This window comes from Prunus dulcis, chromosome 3 (genome assembly GCF_902201215.1).
Source record: "Prunus dulcis chromosome 3, ALMONDv2, whole genome shotgun sequence".
NCBI lineage: Eukaryota > Viridiplantae > Streptophyta > Magnoliopsida > Rosales > Rosaceae > Prunus > Prunus dulcis.
Window position 1 is genome coordinate 7,934,283 of NC_047652.1, and position 6,067 is coordinate 7,940,349.

Below are 6,067 nucleotides of genomic sequence, written 5' to 3' on the forward strand. Positions count from 1 at the left end.
CCCCTTGAATTCTCTGCAAAAATGATGGAGACTCAACATCAACCTTTGGTTGTGATGGTCTGATCACCAACTTCCCTTGTGAACAAGCTTGGCAAAAGATGTCACTTGATAACATAATGTGTTTAGTCAACAAGGGATGTCCTTTAGAGTTGGTGATGATCCTGCGCATCATGGTGGATCCAGGATGACCCAACCTGTCATGCCAAAGCTTAAAAGCATTTGAGTCAATGGACTCTTGGTCCATGACACTATGTGCCTCAATTGTCCGTATGGTTGTATAATACAACCCTGATGAGAGCTCACAAAGCTTCTCCAGTATACGCTTTTGGGTATCACTGGAGGTAATGCAAAGATATTCCATGTTTTCCTCTTTCTTTGTTTCAACATGGTAGCCATTCAAACGTATATCTTTGAAACTCAACATATTCCTTCTGGAGTTAGATGAATACAAAGCATCTGGAATGGACAGTATTGTTCCATTTGGTAACATAATTTGGGCTATTCTTGAGCCTTCAATCAGATCTGCAGGACCTGATATGGTTGTTACCTTTGCTTTTGTAAGCATTAATTTTGAGAAATACTTCCGATCTTGAAGGATCGTATGAGTAGTCGCGCTGTCTGCGAGACAAATATCTTTGCCATAGCCTTTGTTTTGAGGGCATCCATAATTTACATCCATGCCACCAAATAAGTAAAATAAGCTGAAATCAATAAAGAAGACAACATTACCACTTTTATTGGATTGAAATTTAAACAACACTTCAGCTAATACAAATAGTACATTAAGGAATTTAATCTAATTCGGACTCATAAGCTTCATTCCCTCTTTCGATAACAAAATTAGAAACATCCAGATGCGTCTTGTTTAGTTGACGTGATATTTCTGATGAGCCGTCTGTGGCTAGCGGAGCATGATCAATGTAATTTATCTCCACTTTCCTGTTCTTAAGTGAAGCTTGATAGAGATCCGCCAAATGCTTGGGCGTACGACATGGCGCACCCAATGTCCCTTTGCACCACATCTGTGACAAGGGCTTTCAACATTTCTAGGCACATGGCTCATCTGTGCCTTTCCCTTATTACGGGATGCATTTTTGCCATTCGTGGATGGACCGCTCCTTGGACCTAAACCCTCTGAACGAGCACCACGATTTTTTCTACTTCCTTGCCAGTGGCCACGCTTGCCCCCTCGCCCACGTTTGTGGATACTGCCACGAGATGAAGTGGCATTCACTTCCTGAGATGCAGCATTTATTTCAGGAAGTGGTGCTGAGCCTGTTGGGCGAGATTGGTGATTCTTTAATAAGAGCTCATTATTCTGCTCAGCTAACAAGAGGCAAGATACAAGTTCCGAGTACTTCTTGAAACCGCTATGTCTATATTGCTGCTGAAGGAGGACATTTGAAGCATGAAAAGTGCTCAGAGTTTTTTCGAGCATATCCTCCTTAGATATATTTTCCCCACATAGCCTCATTAATGAGGTAATTTTGTGCATAGCAGAGTTATACTCGGACACTGACTTGAAATCTTGAAATCTCAAGTGAGTCCATTCGTATCTAGCTCTTGGGAGAGTCACCATCCTCTGGTGATCGTATCTTTCACCTAGAGCTTTCCATAGAACCAACGGTTCATCAACCACCACATATTCGCTTTTCAGCGCTTCATGGATGTGGCGGCGAAGAAAGATCATGGCCTTCGCATTCTCTTCAGGCGAAGCATCATTCTCATCTACAATTGTTTGTCCAAGGCCATTGGCTCGTAGATGAATTTTGGCATCCAGGACCCATGATAAATAGTTGTCCCCGGAAAGGTCCAAGGCAGCAAACTCTAGTTTTGCCAAATTTGCCATCCAAAACTTTAGGCTCGAGATCTGGGACATTAAGCCACTTATTAATAGGAATTTCAGGCCCTCATTATTCAGGTATATTAATTGATGATAAAAATAAAGTGCTATGAATTTGCTGGTATGGACGATAAACCCGCACCATACCTTAAATAAAATTAAATGTGCAGTAAAGTAAATTCATAAAGTAAATTGCTTGCTGTATGGACGTTAATTCCGCACCATACTTTAAATAAAAGTAAATATGCGATAAAGTAAATTCCTAAAGTATGAGGGTTAATTCCACATCATACTTTTAATAAAAGTAAATGTGCGGTAAAGTAAATTCATAAAGTATGAGGGTTAATTCCACATCATACTTTTAATAAAAATAAATGTGCAGTAAAGTAAATTCATAAAGTATGAGGGTTAATTCCACATCATACCTTAAGTAAGAGTAAATGTGCTTGTATGGGCACTAATTCTGCTCCATACTTTTTAAATAAAAGTAAAGGCAGTTGTGTGGACGATAAACCCGCGCCACACCTTTAAATAAATATTGCCGTATGGGTAATAAACCTACACCATACCATAAATAAAATAAATGTGGGGATAAAAACCTCCACCTAATATATATGAAGTGCATAATATATCATATATTGTGGGCAATATAACTACGCCACTATTCAAGATATAATAGATGGGTTTTAAGATCACACCATCATTTTATTACAATAATTTGTGTTACAACGCGATGGGTAAAAAAAAAAATTACACCACCATAAAATAACAGGACGGATTAAACAACATAGAAATTACAAATTACGTTACAAAGAAGTAAATTAAACAAGCATGGATTAAACAACATAGAAATTGTGAGAACACAAAAAAGAAAGTTTGCATGTCGTTGTAGTAGTAAAGTGAGAGTAGACATATGACAGAGAGGAGACAGAGAAATAACCACATAGTGTTGAGTTGGAAAAATTTCAGAAATAAAAGGAGAGACTATCGTGCTGATAACGTATTATAAAACTAGAATAATAAGAGGATGAGAAGTACCACTGTAATATTGGGAGTGGAATTATATTTCTCTTTGTGGTGTTTACACTGACAAAATTTCTCCTCAGATAGACTCCACTCTTTCTCTTCTCTCTGACTCTCACTCTATTCTCTTCTCTCTTTCGTGTGTGTTTACAAGCAAATATAATGCCTATTTATAGGCAAAGCAAATGGCTTTTAAGGGAGACATAATGATTTCTCCCCAACATCATTATCCCATCTTTTGACTAATACCTTCTAAATTTATCTCCATCTTTTGACTAATTGTCATCTAGTTTTACCTATGTGGGCTTCATTTCTTTATAACAAAAAGTAGCCAGCCATCAATATTTTTATTCTTTACTTGGACAAAAATATTTTAAAATTTTGAATTAATATTCTTTTCCTTTATTGATACTAAAACCAGCTTCATGAAAATAACTTACTCGCGGACACATGTAAGGCTGGATTTAGTGCTTCTCCAACTTGCATTCCCACAAAAAAAAAAGGAAACACGCTTTTCTCCCCTCCATTTCATTACTTTTTTAACATATGAGCTTGCTGTTCCTAATTGCACTAGGAAACGAAATAATAAACCTAAAGATAATTCAGACCGACAACAAAAGAAAAGTGAAAAAGAGAGGATAACAATACAGATAAATGATGTATCCACCACGGCAGTTTTGAATCCGTTTTCTTCTGGGATTTGGTTTCCTCACAACACTCGGAAAAATAGAAACTTCTCCCATTTTCATTTGTTTCACTGAAGTAGCACTGACCCACTCTCTATATATTATAAATGATGTCCTCGGTGAAGACTAACATTCAACAAAAAATATTCAAGAAGAACGCATACCATTTGAGAAACAACAGATAAAATTTTGAAGAAGGCCAAACCCAGAATTAGTTTATAATGATGAATAAGAGAGTCGGGATTCGAAGCGTTTGGCAGCACAATTTAGAATCTGAGTTTGTTCTAGTTAAGGATACATTAGCTGACTACCCTTTTGTCTCCTTTGAAACTAAATTCCCATTCACCCTTTTTGAAGCCGATTCTCCGGAAGACCAATACCGAATCATGAAGGACAGTGTGAACGTCAGTAACATCATCCAACTGCGTCTAACACTCTCAGACGGTGACGGAAACTTGCCCGATTTATGCACCGATTGCTGCTACACCTGGGAATTCAACTTCAGGGACTTCGACATCTACCGGGACTTTCACAGCGCGGATGCAAACGCAATTAAGTTGCTTAAGGGGCAAGGAATCAATTTCTTGCGGAACAAGGAAAAGGGTATTTTGTCTTCCGACTTTGTGACGATGATGCTGAAATCTAGGATGGCGCAGGACAGAAGGTCCCGTTTAACATGGGTGACTTGCCCTGGTTTTTATGATTTGGGGTACCTGATCAAGATTCTACACTGGGAGGAGTTGCCAAACGACGTCGATAGTTTCATGAAGTTAGTGGATAGGTACTTGGGGAAAAGAGTGTACGAGTTTAAATCGTCACCAGAACGTCTATGTTTAGATTGGTTTCGAGGTAGAAAGACTATCCTTGCTACTGTTAAGGAATGGGTTCATGCCCATTCTAAAGATTCTCAAAAGTCGCTGAAACTTCTAGCATGGGAGCCTCCACGAGATGGCTATTTTAAGCTTAATGTTGACGGTTGTCACAGGAGGGGTTTGATTGGAGCTGGTGGTGTGATAAGAGATTCCCAAGGAAAATGGTTTGCTGGCTTTGCTGTGAATCTTGGGAAGGGTGGGGTTTTGGAAGCTGAGCTTCAGGGTCTTTACCATGGCTTGAAGTTGGTTGTGCAAAAAAGAATCTCCCGTGTGTTAGTGGAGTCCGATTCTGAAATTGCTGTCAAGTTCTTGCAGAATCCTCATAGGTTGGCTTCATGTCCTTACAGGGATTTAGTGTCGGATTGCTTAGAACTGATGCAGGAGATTGGATGTGTGCCGACCCACGTTTATAGGGAAAAAAACTCTGTAGCGGATTACCTTGCAAATTTGAGTTATGATTTGGATGCAGGTTCGTGTAAGACTTTTGAAATTGCTCCCCATTGTATTGACACTGAGCTTCTTTTTGATCGGATTGGGGCTGCTCAGCCTCGATTAGTCAATGTTTATTAGTGTCCCTTTGTTCTGGGGCTTTTGCATATAGCCTTTTCTTTTCACGATTCTTTAATATCTTTGATAGATAGGTAATGGAAATTATTCCCCATTTTGTACTTTTACTAAATTTAGATCATTAATACAATCTGGTTTTTATAGCCAAAGGAGGCAAACATACATTGGGTTTGGAATCATAAAGAATGAAAAAGACTCTTGGGTTTGAACGCACATTCTTCAGTTTAACTCCAAATTAATGCTCTAAATTAAGGCATCTGGACATATTTCAGTTGTAATGTTTCTCAACCCCAAACTTGAGAAAATAGGAATGGAAAAATTTGTCAAGGTTTTCTTCTCCCATAAAATTTATGAAAAGTCACACTCGGATAAAAATTAGAGATATTTAGTGATATACCCATTTCTAGCACTAATATTATAAATAAACCCTACACAATTGAATTCCTATAAACAAACCCAAAAAAAACCTAAAAAATAGTAGCTAGCCTTATTGAATTTAATATTGATTATTAAATTACTTTGATGCCCTATTGAGTGCTTTGGGTATTTTTATGAGATTTTGGGATTGGGCTTGTTTTAAGAAATTGATGGCAGTTTTGTAATTTATAAGAAGTTAAAAGCTTTTTTGTTATGTTGTAAATGGGTTTTGGGTGTGTTTCTAAAGTCCATTTTATATAGGGTATTTTTATAATTTGGACCCCCATATTGGGTATAATAGTGAATCTCCCTAAAAATTAGTGAAGTTACACGCATGAAATAAACATATTTAGCTACAGCCTTGTGGAGTCTAAACTATTTCAAAGTCCTACCATAAGAATAAATTTGTACATGTTTGTGGACAAGTAATTTTTTTTAGAGATATTTAGTGATATACCCATTTCTAGCACTAATATTATAAATAAATCCTACACAATTGAATTCCTATAAACAAACCCAAAAAAAATCTAAAAAATGATAGCTAGCCTTATAGAATTTAATATTGATTATTAAATTACTTTGATGCCCTATTGAGTGCTTTGGGAATTTTTATGAGATTTTTGGGTTGGGCTTGTTTTAAAAAATTGATGGCAGTTTTG